Here is a 20,851-nt window from a genome sequence, read left to right on the forward strand (position 1 = left end):
ACGATTTCGCGTCCCCACTTCCAGTGCATCAATGATGCTATTATTCGAATACCACAATCACTCACCCCATACGAACAGCGACACAAAAGCACACACAAAAAATTAACCTGAAAAATCACGACTTCGCGTCCCCACTTCTAGCGCACCAATGATGCTATTATTCGATTACCACAATCACTCACCCCATACGAACAGCGACACAAAAGCACACACAAAAAATTAACCTGAATAATCACGACTTCGCGTCCCCACTTCCAGCGCACCAATCGCTACGATGGCATGGGGAGGACTTTCATAATAAACCCATCGGCGAGCCCTCCGAGCTACGATGCTATGGGAAGGTCTTTCTAATTGACCCACCAAAACACTCGCGCACATGTACATGTAATTTGGCACCACGATTACCCAGACGACTAAAACCTTAAACATCAAATGTCAGTGCAACAATTAAAACAAATTCGTGTCTCCCGATTAGAGGGTGACGAGCGGGAATTCCCGGGAAAAATTTCCCGGGAAATCGACCATTTTCGGACCTCTCGATTCCCGCGAAATTCGGTCGAGACTCCCGGGAAATTTTAAACCTTTAAAAATCGAAGCAAAATTATATAAAATAATCAGAAACACTTGAAAAATTCAAAATTGTTTAGAACATTGAATATTCAATGTTCGATGTTCAAGTTCGAATAAACCAATGCTTCTCTAATCTTCTTATTATAAATGTAAATTTTAACTTGTCAAAAATTCCAATAACTATAATAAAGAGAAGCAAAAAACACGTGGACCCCAAAATTTACCCTAAAAAATATTTAGCAGTTACACCCCGGAAATGAAATGAAATATTTTATTTTCAGAGTTTTTTAAATTATTTCTAAGAGGAAAATACTTTTTCAAGTTAAGTTAAATTTCCATATCTTCTCTGGAGCATAGCAATCCTTATAATCTAATTTTTTTTTGTGAACATTTGGGTTTTCCTGATAACTGTAAATATTTCTTCAATGAATATTTACAGTTGACCTTAAAAATAACAACAACAAAAATTGTTTAATTTGTTGTTTTGAGTCGTTGTTTATCATATTGCAAAATTACCGATACTGGGAAAATTTATATCAGCTATAATAGTTATTTTTTTTTACAAACATCTAATAACAAGTTTGTGCAACATTTGAAAAATCACTCAGTGCGAATTAGGATTCGTAAATATATTAAAATGCAATTTTTGAGTCTTAAAAAGCTCAAGAAACGAGTTGTGTTTCCAGATTCAGAAAAAAAATCAAGAGGTTTTATATAATTCCTCAAAATAATTAGGCTACTTCAATTAACATTCCACAGTATGAATAAATTGTAACTTAACTCATTGAAAAGAAACAAATTCATTATTTTTTATTTAAAAATTTTGGCATTATTGGCATAGTAAAAAAAAAACTCCCGGGTCCCGGGAATTCCCGGGAAATGGCCAAATTCAACTCTCGATTCCCGGGAAATTGAAAATCTCGAGAATCGTCACCCTCTACTCCCGATCAACGATGATTTAGAAAGGACTTTTTTGATTATACCAAACAATTAGCATTAATTTTTTTTTCTTTTCACAAACAATGTCGGTCATCCCCCGCACACTACCACTGCACAAATCAAACTCACGAATCAAACAAAAAACGCCAATCACCAAACAAAACGACGCGAAAAACACGATTAATCCGGTAAGGGTTCTCAACCTTTTCTAGGCTAGGTGCTAGGATGTGAGTCCGTGCACCGAAAAATATGCACACGATTATCTCCGGACTGGCTGAACCGATTTGGACCGTTTTGGTCTCATTCGATCCGTCTTGGGGTCCCACAAGACCCTAGTTAATATTATGAAGTTTAAAAAAGTACTTCAAAAGTTATGCTAAAAAATCGATTTAGCTGGAGTTTGAAATATTGTAAAAAAGGGTGGTTCTTGTAAGAAAACCCGTCATGTTATATATTGTTAGAAAGGTATTTGAAAGACCTTTCCAACGCTTCCAATTGAAGATCTGACAATCGCATCAAAAGTTATGAGCACTTAAGTGTTATTTATATACTTTTTTGAGGCCAGATCTCATATATTTTGATGAAAAAGTTATCATGCGACCCATCGTTGGATAGGTAACCAAAAGACCTTTCCAACAAGCCCAAGAGATTGATGATCTGACAACCCTATCAAAAGTTATAAGTACTTTAGTGTTTTAAAAAAAAAATCTGAGGCTGGATCTCAGATATTTTGATAAAAATAAGTATTATTTATTCACTTCTTTAAGGCTGTGTGGTGTATTCACTTTATGAATGCGAGGAAGGCACCAACCACCTAAAGGTGGATTATGTAACGGTTGTTTTTAATTTTTATTCGGGAATAATAATGTAAATTTCTGATGAAGGACAAATTGTTTTTGAAACAGAGATTTTTTAAACTGCCCAAAATATACATTTTAAATATTTTCAAAATCTGTTTTGATTTCAATTTTTAAAATGCTATTTAGTAGTACTTTTTTCAAGCTGTAGCTATTCTCAATGAAAAAAAAATAATTCTATTTTATCTATTAAAAAAATTCTTTAACGCTTTCTTTTTTGAACATTTTTGATCCATTTTTTGTTGCTGAGCTACAAACCACGATTTTTTTTTAAAGAGTGTATATTATGTGACAATTAGAAGGAACAGTGTTGATCGTTAAATTTAGAAAGATTTTCACTGTATTGTTGTTTTCGTACCATTGAAAATTAGATCCATAATTGCTAAGATAAAACACCTACGAAAAAATGTGTTTCCTCATTTATTTATTTTTTGCAAAATTAATAGTTTAGCAAAGAAAGGTCGAATCGACAATATTCAAAACATGAAACATTAAACTTTTTTTTACCAAAATTTTGTATGTTTTAAATAGATTAAATTACAAATTCGAAATCGACTTTTTCTGGTCATGCTAAAATTTGGTGGAGCTGTTTCTGCTATTGAAACTTGCAAGAATCCCAAATTTCAGCCAAATTGGACCATCCCTCTTTTTTGACACCGCCAATTAAAAAATTACGTATTTCGGGTTATTTGTTTTCGATAAAAAAAGGTTATTTATAGATCAACAAAAAAACGTGTGCCTTTTCTCTTCAATACCTACAACTTTGCCTAGGACACGAAATCGATCATAAAATTCCTCCAACTGATAAAGATTATCTTATAGTTACGTATTTACGTACCATTTTTGTATGTACAATAGGGTGACAATAAAAAAAATCGACATCAGGGATACCCTCTGACCCTTTTGACCCTTTTGAGCCAAATCGGTTTAGGTCGCTTTTTATCGTTGAAGTTTATATGGGGAAAATCGCAAAAATGTATGCAGAAAAACATCGTTTCAGTATTTTTCTGCCAGGTGGCGCGGGTCTCGCCCAAAATTGTCCAAGTGTGAGATTCTTGTAGGAAATTTAATTCCCTACAACTTTGCCCAACAGTGCAAAACGATTCGAGTTGATCCTGATTTTTGGTGGGTTTTTTTTTAAATTGTTTTCTTATATACTTCCTGTATACCTCTTATATACTTTATTTACATCACATTGCTAATAGCCCATTAGGATCAACTCGGATCTTCTTGCACCCTTCGACAAAGTTGTAGGAAATTAAATTTCCTAGAATAATCTTACACTTGGGCAATTTTGGGCGAGACCTGCGCCACTCGCTGTCAAAATCCTGAAGCGATTTTTTTTTCTATACACGTTTCGCGATTTTTCCCATATAAACTTCAATGATATAAAGCGACCCTTAAATCTTAACCGATTTGGCTCAAAATTGGCACAGATAGTTATATTGCCTCGAGAATCAAACCATGGGGTATCTCTTGAGATTTTCTAAAATTTTATTTTTTTTCCTGTCACCCTAATGTACAGCTGCCAAAACTGTATGGAGTGTTGTATGGGTGAAACCAATAACACAAAATGGCTTCTTTGGTCAGACGTAAATGCACTTGGATCGATATTACTCGTAAAAACAACTTGACATTTCGTAATTTTGAAAAGGGTTATAAAGCGATTCCTCACTGTTTTATATTTTAAAGATGCTTTTTTTGTACAATTAAACAGTTTATAAAATAGCTCTAGTTAATAAAGTCAGTAAATTGATTCTTTCAATAGATTGAATTGACCTAAACGCAATATAAAAAATAAACTCACTTGAGCCATCCTTGCACTTATCATCACTTTATGTGAACTATGGTATGCAAAGCTCGATATCATGAACCACTCTTGAGTACACCAAAAAACACCCGGTACTGGGCCCAACGGCTGTGTGCAGAACCTACATGCAGTAGCATCAACAAACCGAAGAAAAAAAAAGTTCCTATTCCATCCCAATTCGTTGGACGCCCATCGCACCGGAAAAACGCATCCAAAATCGCGAAAACTATTCCGCGGATTGCACCGAAAACTACCCTACCCCTTTTGGTTCATCCCAGTTCCACCCGAAATCGATCGATTCCGGCAACTGCACCAAAACTGCATCCCTTGCGCACACATACAAATCTACACACAAACACTCACACAAATTTTATGTACAAAAACAGCGAAACTTTGAAGGTGCGTCGTGTGTTGCGTGGGCGGATGAGCGAAACGTGTGTGTGTGTGTGTACGTGTTCGTGTGACGTCGTCATCGTGGTGGTCGTAACTAAGGCAAAACTGCAACAAAGCTCTAGGATGCATCTGCTACACATGCCCCATTCCCCGACAAACAGGAGGTCCTACCTCCCATCCCAGGGATCATCTCACTGTGGTTGGGGAGAGAGTGCGTGCGTCGTGCCTAAAAACACATTCGCTCCACAATTAGTAATTCGATTGTTGTTGAAAATATGCAAATTTGAGGGTTCTGGTGGAACGTGGTGTGAATTCTTGGTCGAAATTTTATGTGGGGGTGAAAACGCACTTTACAATTTGTACAACCCATGCTTATTAAATTTGAACAAGTTCAAGGTCTTCTGACTTGTCCATTTAAAAACAGATTCGATAAATGAAATTTCTTTTTTAACCTAACCGTCGTCTCTGTGAAAATTCGTCGGCCTGCGCGACTCTACTGTGTGGGAAAGTGGGAGTCCGCGAATGTTAATGAACTCTTTTGGGGCGGCTGCGTGAAGAGCTGCTCTCTACTAGGTTGGCTGGGCTGCGCGCCAACCTTATTGCCAACCGATTGCGCAGGTCGTGAGGAGGCCGTCCAAACCGGTACTACTCGCGCGGCCATATAGCCAGCAGCAGCTGCTGTAATCTGGCCGGCTCAGCAGTTACGGACTCTGGGTTTGGTGGAGGGGAAGGGGAAGAGGATGGTATGCATTTATAGCAGCATAACTGTTCAACGGGGCAGTTTTACTGACCGTTTGGACACTGACTACAGGGGGAATAGCCCTTCAATGGTGAATTGAGCCACTTTACGATTACAGTTTGCTGTTAACAAAATTGTTTAGACTGTTGATGGAATATCTTACCAATCATTTTTTTTTCTCTGTTTTTTTTTTGCAGGTAAGCTTTGATATCAACTTTACGGTAGGGATTTCAGGTGATCGAGTCTTTAATTTAATTAAAAAGTGGACCATGAAATCGACATTGAAGTTTTTCAAACCATGAAACTTACACTTCACAATTAAATCGGCGAAAATCGGCCCGATTAAGCGGTTGTAATTCGCTGAAAAAACACGAAAAAAAAAATTATTTAAATCACCTCTTCCAATGAAGGGGAGGGTGCTTGTATCATCATGAACTGACCGAGCGATGGCCCCGATTGGCACAGTTTTTAATTGACCGTCGATTTTCGGCTGAAATTCATCCCCATGACACAGACACAAACAAGCACCCACTTTGTTGTGATTTTAATCGCGCAGCCAATCGAGTGGCCAGTCGGGAATTCCCAACCCGCGATATCGACCTACAAGTAATTATATTTTGACGGCCAATTGGAGGGGTTGGGGGCCACATACGCGCGGTGAAAGTGATTTCGATTTTTTTGTGAATTTCATCACGGAAAGTGAGCGATGATGTGCTTGTCAGGGAATTTAATTTTCCATTTTCCTTCATTTTTTCCGGACAGTTGGTGTCATCGGGGCACTCAATTGATTGGCAGTAATCGGTGTGATGACAGCAAACAAAAATAGGGTTAATGTGTGAAGAGCACCTCTACCCTCGTTTGTTGACATTGAACTTGGGCTTAATTTGTGAATTAAAGCTTTTCACGATTTACACTTAGTATCATGAAGGCCTTTTATTCAGGCTTTTTCAACCAACCATATTCAATCAAATCCTTGACCTTTCAAAGATACGTACTTTTTCCTATGTTTCGAGTTAAAATTTTCCGACCACTGTACCATCGTTGAGTTTATACCTTTCAGCCCTAGAACGGAAGGCAAAAAGACAAATTTGAACCACCCTAGTGGTCGTTTCAAAATTTAAAATATAGTCCCACTGCTCATAATTACAATTTAAGCCAATTCTTGCAAATATGCAAAACCCACTTCATCAAAAGTACTGACTATTCGCTTTTCATATGAGCAATTCTTCAAAATACAATAAATTATTTTCGTTTGAAATTACATTTTTGTCAGTTTTGATTCGGTTGAAACTTTGTGTGTACTTTTTCTATTAACAAAGAAGTCATTTTGCATAATTGGTTCTTCCATACAAGTCTCCATCTCCGATGAAATAATCATCATCAAAAGAAAAATCATTGGACGTTCATCAAGAGAAAAAATCCGAAGGGAACATGGCTCTCCTCTCTCGCGCACGAAAGATCGGTAAAAGGAATCTAAAAAATCATCATCTTGATTATTCGGCGAAGACATCTTTGGAACATCTTTTTCACTACTACACGTGCAAGTGTAACGTCATACGTCGAAAATGACCTGTCACATTTAGTACATGGGCAATGCACAGTGGTCCAGATCGCAAAATTAAGTGGAAAATGGATTTTCCGTAAAATGATGAAGTTTTGGAGCTTTGGTGTCTTCAGAAGAGTTGTTGCATATGGAAAGGGGCAACTTTTGGTTTGGTTGGAAATTAGGGTGGTTCACTATTAGGGTGATTTTGAAAATCTAACTTTTCAGGAATATTTTTGGGATTTTTTTTGTCTTCTAGAAAGTTGTTGGGCTTGCCAATCCAAGCAACTTTGTCCAAGACACCAAAATGTTATCTCGTAATCTACGCCTTCTACGACCAAACTTATAGAAAGCATCTGAGCAAACCTTCAAAAATCAGTTTTTTGAACATGGCAATTCAGGTTTAAGTTTTAGAGAAAAGTGGTATTAGGAGCACTTTTAGAGCTCTAAAAAACAAACATTTTTATTTTTTGACAAGTCAATTTGGACTTAAGGGTCAAAAGTTACAGCGATTTTTAGGTAAAAAAGATGCAAATTTAAAACTTGAATATCTCGAAAAGGCGCATGCCAAATTTTAAGCGATAGGTTGCATTTGAAAGAAGAGATCCAGCACTACAAACGCTGAAAAAATCCCAGGTGTGTTTTTTCTTTAAACTCGAGATATCTTCATTTGAAAAAGTCTAATTTTCAAGGGAAAACCTTATGGGACCACCCTAACGAATTTCGAAAATTGTCCAAATATATGTTTTTCGATGTAATTTTGCACGCTGAATCCGAATTTGTCCTTAGAATTGACCCAAAGTGTCGAAAAATCGATTTTTGGTCATATTTTGGGTTTCCATGTAAAATTATCATTGGGTTTAAATGATAATTTTACATGAAAACCCAAAATATGACCAAAAATCGATTTTTCGACACTTTGGGTCAATTCTAAGGGCAAATTCGGATTCAGCGTGCAAAATTACATCGAAAAACATATATTTGGACAATTTTCGAAATTCGTTAGGGTGGTCCCATAAGGTTTTCCCTTGAAAATTAGACTTTTTCAAATGAAGATATCTCGAGTTTAAAGAAAAACACACCTGGGATTTTTTCAGCGTTTGTAGTGCTGGATCTCTTCTTTCAAATGCAACCTATCGCTTAAAATTTGGCATGCGCCTTTTCGAGATATTCAAGTTTTAAATTTGCATCTTTTTTACCTAAAAATCGCTGTAACTTTTGACCCTTAAGTCCAAATTGACTTGTCAAAAAATAAAAATGTTTGTTTTTTAGAGCTCTAAAAGTGCTCCTAATACCACTTTTCTCTAAAACTTAAACCTGAATTGCCATGTTCAAAAAACTGATTTTTGAAGGTTTGCTCAGATGCTTTCTATAAGTTTGGTCGTAGAAGGCGTAGATTACGAGATAACATTTTGGTGTCTTGGACAAAGTTGCTTGGATTGGCAAGCCCAACAACTTTCTAGAAGACAAAAAAAATCCCAAAAATATTCCTGAAAAGTTAGATTTTCAAAATCACCCTAATAGTGAACCACCCTAATTTCCAACCAAACCAAAAGTTGCCCCTTTCCATATCCAACAACTCTTCTGAAGACACCAAAGCTCCAAAACTTCATCATTTTACGGAAAATCCATTTTCCACTTAATTTTGCGATCTGGAACACTGTGCAATGTGTGTAAACAAAGTGAAATAAATATTTTTAAGTGGTGCTGACAAGGAAATTCACAAACAATCATCATCAGATTGATTTTCTTGGAGAATTTCGGGAGCGATTTTCTTTTGCGTGATTTGCCTTCTTTCTCTTTCGCGGGTGAAGAAAGTTCGCAAGTGAAAATGATTTTTTTTTGCGATTATTCCATCCCTGGTCTCCATACAAGTTTGGCAACCGTCTAAACAAAGTTGTAGGTATTTTTTAGAATACATTGCTACATTCTAAAACAATTACTCATTCTCAAAATTAGATTTTTCACACTAAAAAATTAATTTTGCAATTTTTTTTAATTCTCATTTTGGAATAGGTTTTAGATGACGAAAAATCCATCTTTTGAGCTATGGCAAAAGTTGATCTAATTATTTTTTTCAAAAAAATCATAATTTGTGAAAAACGTTAAAAAACGATTTTTTACCTTATTTTGATATAAAATTAAATTTGCAATCGAAAGCACGAATAATAGTAGTTTATGCAACAAGTTGCAAAAAGAAGGTTTTTTTTTGCACCAGTCGTGCATTTTCCCAATGAGGCTTAACAAGTTGGATAAATACGACGAGTGCTGAAAAAATCTAGTTTTGCAACGAGCTGCCAGCAATTTTTTTTTGCAATTGCGAAAGACGCTTTTTAAATAGTATTTTATGTAAAACATCCATGTGTTAATTAAATTCACCGTTCAAAACAAAAAAAATATTTAAGAAATTACTTTTCGATACTAGTGCTGAAAAGTTAGAGCTTTTCAGCACTGGTATTGAACAGTATTATTTTTCCATTCTGTTATTTTTGCTTGAGAAAAGAAGGCTCATTAATAGAAAAGGCCCAATAAAATCAATTTTCGAGCATATCAAATGCTAGGGTTGATTTTTTTTTAAGTATTTTTTTCGAAACATTGGAAAATTTTACAATAAAGCTTCATCCATAAAGTACGTCACGCTAAAATCAGCTAAAATTCCAAGCTTCATTCAAACAGTTTTTTGTTTGTGTATGGACAATTTTCAACGAGGGGATGGGGAGGTCTGAGAATTACAACAACAAAAGTGTCCACGTGGTTTATTCATGGTCGATGGCATTTTCTGCCATCTACATCTAGAGATTTTTTAAATGTCCTATAAAAATAAGAAACACAACAGCTAAAATAATATTCTTGGCTTTTTTTCCCCACTGAACACCATTCCGTGTTCTACCTTGAGTGGTCACAATTTTAAGAATGATAAGACCTTTTCTAATATCTTTGTTCATTTTAAAACTTTTTTTTTTTGAAATATGAAAACTATTTAGATTAGTTCTCTTCACCATTCCAGAAATTTCATATTTTGCCGTTATTAAATTAATTAAATTAATTGTTATTAAATTTAGTTGTGGAGCTACGTATCCGTGCCTTTGATCGTATTCGTATCAGTTATTTGTCAACGTTAAAGTTTTATTAACATGTTTGCTATGGTTTCAAAACAGATAAACAATCATTTTTTCCTTTTTTTTAGCGAACTTGGTTGTTATTACGATCCCTTGCACAACATATCAAAACCTGTTTCAACAAATAAACTCCAAAACGCAATATCGCATTGAACATTCCAGCCAAAAGTATATAGTGAAATTCGATGCATCTCTCAAACAAACGAATTTCACGCCATTCGTGATACCAAGCTCCAAAAAGCCTCCCCCATTCAAATCCATCAGGACGGAAAAAAAATCCTCCCGTTGAACCTTATTTTTTCGTTGCTTCTTCAATGTTTTTAACCAAACTCTAAATTACCAACGAACTCGTCGTTGTCGTCGTCGTCAACACACGCTGCTATCAAGCTTCTTTTTTTTAAACAAAAACATACAAACACACTTGTAGTTGTGTCTATCCCTATGTATGTGTAAGTTTTGTGGTGTGCAATTTCCGCGTCACGGTCCCCACCTTTTTTTTGCGCTGCGTTCTTTTGATCACCAAAAAGGAAAACCAAAACAACACGTGGAACTTTACCACCCACCACCCTAGGGAGGGAAGGGGGAAAAAACACATCATCCAAATACCAATACAACGTCGGCAACGCATCCTATTTCCCTTTGCTACATGAAACACCGTGGGGGTCTCCACGTCATCATCTGGTGCACGCTCGTTACTTACCCCCTCGTCCTCTTCTTTTTTTTCATCTTTTTTTTCTTTTCTATTTTGATGTATTGCACGGTGACTACTCTCGACAAGACACCATACAAAAAAATATTAAGTTTAATTTTTACGTTACTGAATTTAATTTATTTCATAACATTATTACTATTTCAGTTTAATGTGAGCAATTTGTGTGCTCAACATATTTCCTGATTTTATTTCGTAAAAGAGAACACCATGTCTCCCTTTTCGAATCGTCCTTTGACCAACTCCCAGTCCTTTCCACTACCTTAATTTCCTCCCTGCCCAAAAATTTCCCATTTTATAATAAACCCCAAATGATAGAGATCCTTTCCCCTAACCGTGCCGTCCACCTGATCAAACTTTTCCGCTCGGCGGAGGCTCGAGATCCGTTTTCCGCATTCGCAACTCTGCTGCCTTGCTGCCTATATAGTTCTACGTTGCTTCCTATCCCTTCCCCCAAACTTTCCTATATATGTTTGTCGTGTTTTCCATTCTGGATGTGTCTTTTTCGGCGAGCTTTCCACTCGGTCCCTCTCTGTCTAATGCATCACACGAGCGAGAACTGGTGCTAAAAACTGTGAGAAGCAGCAGAGAAACCCTTGGTAATTGTAATTTTGGGTGAAAATCGTGGTGAAATGTGTGGAAAAGTACAGCATCCCATACCGTGACCGTGGTTTCACGGTGGTCAGCTTTTTTGAAACTAAAGTAAAATTCAGAAATTTTACTATATTGACTCATTTTTATTCATATTGACTTATGTAAACTGTACAATATTTACTATTTACACATTATCTTCCTAAACAACCATTATCGAGAGAGAAGCCTAAGGAACCACCCTCTCCTTTACGCGAATTGTCTTCTCTTCTTTTGATATACATTGTGAATTTATTGCAACGTGCATCAGCTGCGCGGAGGCTTTCACTCACACACACACGGTGTTGGTGGTCTTCGTGATGAAAAGTTTGAATTGGGTCCTAACGTCAGAGCTAAAATCCTGTTTTTAATTTATTCAGCAGATACGTTTTTCCTTAATGTTCGTAAATATGTTTATATTTGTTTATAAAACATAATAGTTTTCATAAAGATTAAAAAATAAAATTTCAAGATAAGTTCCTTCTTGACAGAAAAGCTCCTTCATGACATACACCCTTACCAAAAATCATGATTTTTTGAGTTCCAAATCCCACTTTTCATACGATTTTTTGAGTTCAGGTACTACAACCATAAAAATGGTTATATGGGTTGAACTGAAAAATTCGTATGCAAAGTGGGATTTGGAACTCAAAAAATCACGATTTTTGGTTAGGGTGTAACGAAAATCCCACCTTTTAATGCCCTGTTAAAAAATTGCGACCAAAACGCGGCGGTTCCGTTTTACCACAGGGCACCTGCTCTGTCAGCTGCATATAAAAGTGGTAGTTTGTCAAGTAAACAACGTTGTCGTGATTGTTCAACCATGGGTTTTATGGACAATGTTTACCTTTTAACGCAGTTCTCTTTCAAATAAACTTAAAATTAACTTTTTTTAAATAAAAATAACGAGAAAAATTTAAAAAAAATATTGATAAGTTGTTTTAGACTGGTAAGCAAACGGTTCCCATGTATAATGAAATAGGGCTTTAGGAGCCAATTAAAATGGTTAAAAGTTGTACATTTTTCTGTCGATTTTTTTATCCGTTTCGAGTTACTAAATTTCCATTCATGAGTATTTATAAAAATAAGTATTTAAAACTAACTTAATCCACCTATGTGGTTGGTGCCTTCCTAACTGTTTACCAAAAATGGGTGATGTTATGGGTTTTGACAGAAATTTCAATTAAATTATATAAGATCCGGAATAAAACAAGTACATAGGCATAAGTGGTCATAACATGAGACAGGATGGCTAGATCATCCAACTTTTAGAAACATTAGAAAGGTCTTTCGATTCATTACCAACGTTGGGCCGGATGATAGATCCGGACATAGTTTACATAAATTTAGGTGAGATTCGGCTTCAACAAGGTACATAAATATCACTCAAGTGGTCATAACTCGAGACAGAGTTGCCAGATTTTGTATTTTTTGGGACATGCTTTTAAGTGTGATTCGGATTATGCGAAAACACATTTTTATATACAGTCCAGGCTCGATTATCCGAAATTTCAGATCGGATAATCGAATCACGAAAAAAAATCGATGTCTTATTTTTGATTGTCGAGCGTAGTACCCTTAAACTACGATAAAGTGATTTAGAATTTTTAAATCCAACATGTCGGCCAAAATGGCGGTGATCAAATATTGAAAAAAATCCATTTTATAATCTAATAGGCAAATCTGAATAAAATGGGGTCGCAGAACTCGAATTTGATGTTAACAGTGAGAATATAAAATAACACAAAAAAAAAATCTTTTTGGTCGTGATTCGATTATCCGAAGTCCCATACAAACCTTCGGATAAACGAACTTAGTATAATCGAGTCTGGACTGTATAACTTTTGAGCTACTCATTGAAGCTTTAAACAATTCAATAGCGATGTATAGGACACTTAATAGGATGTAACAAAAATGACTTTTTGGCGGGCATTCAAGGGGTTGTTCCGGTGGGCATACTAAGCCCAAATCCAAAATATGAGCTTGATTGGACGTAACAGGAGCTGGCGCTCCGCCCTTCGATTTTAAATGGGATTTAACCCGTAAAAAAAGATTTTTTTCAAAAATGTCACTTTTTGAGGCATTTTGGCCACTGAAGCGTGAGCACCCTGGAGCTCGGTACAGACCTTCAAAGTTTGGATTTTTTTTTCGAAAAATCGGCCCCGGCAAAATCAAATGGCGTCTAGGGCTTCGCGAGGCGCGACGCATATCTTTTTTGCTGTGGCCGATTTTTCGAAAAAATGCCAAACTTTGAAGGTCTGTACCGAGCTCCAAGGTGCTCCAAATTTCATTGTTATATATACCAAAAGATGCGCAAAGATATGGCCTACACGCCAATGATGTTGAAAATAAACGCTTCAGTGGCCAAAATGCCTCAAAAAGTGACATTTTTGCGAAAATCTTTTTTTACGGGTTAAATCCCATTTAAAATTGAAGGGCGGAGCGCCAGCTCCTGTTACGTCCAATCAAGCTCATATTTTGGATTTGGGCTTAGTATGCCCACCGGAACAAACCCTTGAATGCCCGCCAAAAAGTCATTTTTGTTACACTCTAACCCTTAACCAAGTCGAATGCAACCGACTGAGATTATAAAAAAGTGTCCACGTGGTTTATTGATGGTCCCATTACTGATTCATACTAAAGTTAAACCTTGAATCACTGTGTCTTGAAAATTGCGGGAAACTGATTTAGTGGCCACCCTGTATTTTATAAAGAGTTGTCTTGATTGATTTTAAACTGAAACTTAATTTTATGTTTCTAAAATAATTATTTATAGCAACAATAGAAAAAAGTTCATTTAACCATTGTTGTTTTCAATAAAATTAAATTTCTGTTCTAGCAATGTGGTTATAAATTAACAGGTCAAGAATGCCTTGTTACCCGGTTCCCTTATTATATAAATCATGGTCCAAGGGTGGTCAGCATCACTGCCGGACGTGATGAGATGCTATGGACTACAAGTGGCTCGACCACCAAACTACACCTTATATTATGTATAAGCCAAAACCTAGAGAGAGAGAGCGAGCCGGAGAGCGAGTGAGCGTCATTCCGGAAATCCGACCCGATCCGCGGACATGTCGAAGGGCACCAGGCCAGGCCAAGCCAGACTATAGCCGTAGCATGCGGGACCATGAGTCTGGTCCGGGTGAGTTATGGCCCCACAATGATGAACAATGCACATTTTAATGGGAATTCGTGGAACAGTCGCGCTTGTGCCGACCATTGCTGCAGAGTTGGGGGTTATACAGGTTTGTAGATTTGTTAGTCCATGAATTAATCTTATAATTTTTATATGATTTAAATTCATTTTATTTGACTAATTGTTTTAGATACATAAAAAATATAACAGAGAGAAAATTTCTGAAAATTCGTATGCTGGAAAACAATTTAGTTGTGTTAAAATAAAAATCTATTTTCTTTACTAATAATCAAATTTAAGAACATGATATCAGTCACGTGAGGATAAACTTCACGTTGATTCTGCCAACAAATTTTATCGTTGTAGTCAACATAATTGTACGACCAGTTCGGCAAACTTTAATTTAGCCCATCAAATATAGCAGGTATGTAAGGGGTTTGAATGTTGACCAACCTGCGTTATTATTGCGGACCTGTAGGTTCTCCGGCAGACTCTGTTACATCAAATCCGAACATTTGATGTGGACTTCAATCAAACTAAACTTGCAATTTTGGACCGCGAATTTCAGCCGGGATGTATTTCGCCGAAAGCTTTCCAATCACGTCCCAAAAGCCAGCAATCTGGTGCAAGAGAAACCCGTTTCCCCGGTGATTGGATTCCGCGAAACTAGATTGATGTATGTGTCCCACCAGTGTTCCGCCCGCGAGAAAAACTAAATCCCCGCCAAAAAGTTTTTGTTTGATGATGCACCACCACCCCACCACTCAACAAACGCATCGTGCCACCACCCTCCTTTTCGTTGTATTTACTTTAGTCCCCCGAAAAAAGCTCAACCCACCCCTTTCTCTATTTCAACTATCCGAGCACACACAGACACACAATATTCAAATACATCCCCCTCGGAATATCGATTTCTTTGGCTGGGACCCGCAAAAGCAACCTCCCACCGCATTTGGGGTGTGGGTCGCAGTGCGTTCCGTTGAAGTACACTGAGCAAAACTTACACAGCTTAACGAAGTGTTCTACACATGATCTGGCCCTGCTGTACAGAGCACTCAAAAATCAATCGCAAAACACTTGAATTTTGGGCACCTAAAGATGCTGTCAATTCAATAGCGCAACACTTGAATTTAATGTGTTGTGTCACATGAAAAACTACATTATATCTATTGGTTTTAAATGATTTTTCCTGCTATAATCAATTCATGTTTGTATGTAATAGAAATGGATTTCGGATTGTTAAATAAAAAATGAGAAGAAGTTGCGTCATGAAATTAATTTGACAGCTTTTATTTTCTACCAACTTTGCTTGTCAAAAATTGATTATTTTTTCGTTGTTAAATTGCCTTTTCTTCCGGTTGTACCTGCTTTCAGAATCGTCCTCCTGGTCAGGTGCGGGGGTTGTTCGCCACCACCGCTTTCTGTGGAGGTGGAGGCCCCCGGGGAATCTTCTTGTTGATTCGGAACCGCGATTGGTTCCATCGAATCAAACTGTGCCTTTACCATCCGAATGACGCATTGCTTGGCCCCTGGGTGGAATGCATTCAAATCCTGCTTCTCACCGCTTCTTGTCCACACCGACACCGATTCTCAAGCGCCCGGCGGGTGTTTTCCTTAATTTCATCAAATGCTTCCTGGTACGGCATCTGCAGCACAAAATAAATCCAAAAATGAAAACAAAACCCAAAAAAAAATCTTTCTCCACACTCACCAAGTGGGTGAATAACCGAAAAAGCACCTCTATCGCCAAAGTTGGCCTCTCTCCGGGTCCGGGAGACCGAGCCCTTCCGCTGGCCAGACGGATCCTGAACCCCGAGGACACAGCCTTGTGTCGATGCTCGTCTTCGCGGTCACAAACCGGGCAGGCATTTTACTGGACAGGAACATGGCGGCAGCGACCTCACGCGGCCATTCGAGCCTGCGAAAAACGAACACACCGGACCGCCAAAACACAAATGAAGAAACGAAGCAAATTCCGACGAAGCTGTCACGAAACTGCATTTCAAATCAAAACAAGATCAATTTCAAGTGTTTTCCTCATCACTTTGAATAGTTCAGCACAGTGGGGCAAATTCATGAGCAAAACACTTGAAAAGTTTGAGTCACCCGATTGAAAATAAGTTGTCAAAAAATGTCAAAAAGTCAATCGCTCAAACACTTGAATTTGATAATGGATTGGATTGAAATTCAAACACAAACAAATTAGGTCTAAGATGTGCCTTTATTGAATCATTCAAGTGTTTGGGCACTTGAAAGAAAAGTGTGGCGTATTTTCAGTGTAGTAGGTAGTACCCCGCACCCCACAGAATTCTGCGATCGCTGGTTCATTTCGTACACCCAAAACGAAAGACCCTGGCAGTTACATCTCCTTTGCGAGTTTAACCATTTTGTTTCTCTTTTGTGCAATCAAGCCACCGTGGCTTAGCGGTAGCGAAACAGAATAGTAATCAAAGATTTCTGTCGGGAATCTTAGTTTTAAGGCATATATATTTTTTTGTCAAATAAACATAAGTTCATAAAGGGTCATAAAAATTTCAGCATTTTTGTATAGCATAAACTCATAAGTGCTGAGAGAAGCAAATGGGACTTTTATGCGACCATCTGCAGTATAGCCTCTAAAGTTGACGAGCATCAACTGAAATCTCATCCTAGGAGACTGCACAATAACATTCCAACGCCCAAGGCTCCAAAAAAGTTGGAACGGTAACTTCAACTCGCTGGTTCTCGGGCATAACTCAACCAATCAAGATGATTCTTTTTTCCAGTGATTTGATAGGATGTCTAGATGATTCTAAAACTTTGCAGAACTTAATTTGATCAAATCTGTAATTTTTGCGGTCAAAAACATCGTTCCAACTTTTTTTTTCGCTTGTAAAAAAAAATTCGCCAAAAATTCCGCGAAGGCACTTGTTTTAAAAAAGGTGGAACGATGTTTTCGGTCGCAGAAATTACAAATTTGTTCAAATCAAGTTCTGCAAAATTTTAGGATCATTTAGACATTCTTACAAATCACTGGAAATAAGAATCGTCCCGATTGGTTGAGTAATGCCCGAGAACCAGCGAGTTGAAGTTACCGTTCCACCTTTTTTTGGAGGCTTGGGCGTCCGTGTAAGTTGGACATGCGTTGGGCGTTCCAGTGATAAGGGATGGTGAGTGGCAGTCCGCGAGGGGTTTGGATTATTTGATTTTAATCAGATGCGAAAATTCCGAGCACAACACACAAGGCTGATGAGTGTTTGGTGATTGAACGGCTGCTTTTGCTGTTTGTAGATCCTTTGCTGTTTGGGAGATCCTTTTGCTCTTGGAGAGAATCGATTTTATTTTTTTCCTATTTGATATTTGAATTTGTTTTTTTTTTTGCAATTATCTAAAAAATCGAGGATCCTGCATTGTCCAAATACAGTACTTGCTCGGTAATTGGGCTGAGAACATAGCACAGTCTTTATCGTGAAGTGACGCGAAGTTCAAAGTTATTTACTGTCATATGGTCATATGGCTCCTCGGTGTATTTAAACTGAGTTTTAAACTCAACCACTTCATGTTATTAAAAACTTTAATAAAAAAAACAGCAGTTTGAACAATCTTATTTTTTAATCGTTGTATTTAAAACGCGAGTAAATAAAAAAAGTATTTTTTTTGTTCAATTTGGTTTAAAACACAATACATGTTGAAATAAACCGGAAATAGCCGAGACCCGGGGTGTATGGGTAAGCCTGGTTGCCTCTCACCCAGTCGGGCTGGGTTCGATCCCAGAAGCAGGGTTGTTACGGACGGCGCGGATCGCGCGGATGGCGCGGATTTGCTGGCTAATTTTGCTCAGGCGCGGATTTCGCGCGGATGGCAATTTTGATAAATAAATTAATTGAGAGAGATAGAATTACTTTCAAGTTATTAAGAAAAATATTATCAGGAATTACGATAATTTGTTTATTCCTTTGAGTGCAAGAATTTTTTATTAATTGAATTTTCTTCTGAAAATGTTTGTTTGTATTTTCTTAGTACGAAACGTCGAAAAATAAAGATGAAGATTATGTAGAAATTATTTTTTATATGTTTCTTGTCATTTCTTAACATCTCCGGCTCTGAATATTTAATTTCTTTTGGGTTTTGAGTAATGATTTTTAACCTTATTTATTTTTAATTTTATACTGGATTTATTCAATTTTCAATGTTGTTAATCAAATATTACAAACTTTTCCTTAAGATATAGATATTAGAATGTGTAACAAAAACTATTATTGGGGCTTGTTCTGGTGGGCGCCAAATATGAGCTTGATTGGACGTAACAAAAGCTGGCCTCCACTTTCGAATTTTAGATGGAATTTAATCGGTAGAAATATTTTTCAAATCAAAAGATCAGAACATTCCAATTCAAAGCATCAGAAATTAAAAAAATCGAAACTTTTTTTTGTTTTAATAGCTTACAAAAAAAAATCAAAAAACATATTATTTTTTTTCAAATTTCTAAAATTGTAATTAAAAAATCTGAAATTTCTAAATTCAAAATTTTAGAAATCTGAAATTCAAAATACCAAAAATTTTAAGATTTAAAAAATTAAAAAGTCAAAATTAAAAAACTTAAAAAATATCAAATTAAAAACAATATAGAAAACAAAAAAAAAATCTCAAATCTAAAATAATTTTAGTATTCTTAAGCTTTTAAATTCTTAAATTCTTAAATTCTTAAATTCTTAAATTCTTAAATTCTTAAATTCTTAAATTCTTAAATTCTTAAATTCTTAAATTCTTAAATTCTTAAATTCTTAAATTCTTAAATTCTTAAATTCTTAAATTCTTAAATTCTTAAATTCTTAAATTCTTAAATTCTTAAATTCTTAAATTCTTAAATTCTTAAATTCTTAAATTCTTAAATTCTTAAATTCTTAAATTCTTAAATTCTTAAATTCTTAAATTCTTAAATTCTTAAATTTTTAAATTCTTAAATTCTTAAATTCTTAAATTCTTAAATTCCCAAATTCTTAAATTCTTAATCTTGAATGCCACAATTTTTGAAGTCATATTTTATGTTAGAGATTTTGAAATTATGAGAAGAAAATATTTTAAATATCGGAAATTAAATTTCTTTCGGAGTGAAATTTTAGCGAGGATTTTGGATTACAAACTGTATAAAAATTCTTAGATTTTGAATTTTTAGTCTTGCGAAATTTAAAATTAAATAATAAAAATTTTAGATTTTGATTTATTTTTGAGCTTATATTTTTGATGTTAAATTTTTAGGTTTTTAAATATTGTATCTCTATTTTGAAGATTTTTTCATAACCCTTGCCTTACCGTCTCTTGGGGTATTTTTTTTAAATGGATTTATTGCTTTCATTTTTTTGGAGCCTTTAAACATAAAACGAGTTTTTTTTATCACATACTTTATGAATTAGTTTTTCTTGATTAAAAAATAAAATTTCTAAAATGTTGGTCGCGATATTTTTTATATGGCGTGGATTTCGCGCGGTTTCGGATTTTAGGTCGGCGCGGATTTGGCGAGGATTTGTTTTCGACTCTCTCGTAACAACCCTGCAGAAGGTCTCGGTGGCATTTTTCGAGACGAGATTTGTCTGATCACGCCTTCCGTCGGACGGGGAAGTAAATGTTGGCCCCGGTCTAACCCTAGGGGTTAGGTCGTTAGCCCAGTCCAGGTGGTGTAGGAGTCGTCTCCCTGGGTCCTGCCTCGGTGGAGTCGCTGGTAGGCAGTTGAACTCACAATTCAAAGGTCGTCAGTTCGAAACCGGGGTGAATGGAATGCTGTAGAGCGAATAATTTATTTATTATGTTGGAATGAAAAAGTTTATTTATCAAAGTATTGTAATTTTCTTAAAAATAAAATTAAAAAACTTTGACAGTTAAAATGACAATCTATGGTTCCAACATTTGAATGAAAAAAGAGTTTTTAAATATAGGGTCCTGACTCGATTATCCCAAGGTTTGTTTGGGACTTCAGGTATGTAGGGGCAGGGGGGCAGAATGGACCAAGAAGTCAGAATAGGCCACCCTTGGTTTTGGGCTTTAGAATGGATTAGGCGGGCCATTCTGCCCTCCCCCCCCCCCCCTGCCCCTAATCGAATCATAAAGAAACTTTTTTTTTTTGTATTTCTTTATTTTCTTACTTTTAACATCAAGTTCAAGTTTTCAGTTGTTTTGCAATCATTAGTTTCCAAAATAACTAAGCAATTACAAATACAATTTTTTGCGAAAAAATCGTGCTACATATTATTATTATTAATGCAGAAAAAATAATTGGGAGCGTTCCATCATTACATAACGCAAAAAATTGGATTTTTAGACACCCCTCGTTACAAAATTTCCATACAAATTTGAAATTTTTGTATGGAGCTAAAAACGCTACCATTAAAGATTATTTATATTTTGAACTACTGCCAACTGTACAGTA

The 20,851-nt window shown here is 36.2% G+C and overlaps 1 protein-coding gene across 3 annotated transcripts in view; it reads left to right on the forward strand.

Moving 5' to 3' along the window:
- LOC120414291 (metastasis-associated protein MTA1) overlaps positions 1-20,851 on the forward strand; it is a 93,367-nt gene that overhangs the window by 63,252 nt on the left and 9,264 nt on the right. The gene's annotated exons all lie outside the window — the stretch shown is intronic.

The sequence above is a fragment of the Culex pipiens genome, chromosome 1, assembly GCF_016801865.2.
Source record: "Culex pipiens pallens isolate TS chromosome 1, TS_CPP_V2, whole genome shotgun sequence".
NCBI lineage: Eukaryota > Metazoa > Arthropoda > Insecta > Diptera > Culicidae > Culex > Culex pipiens.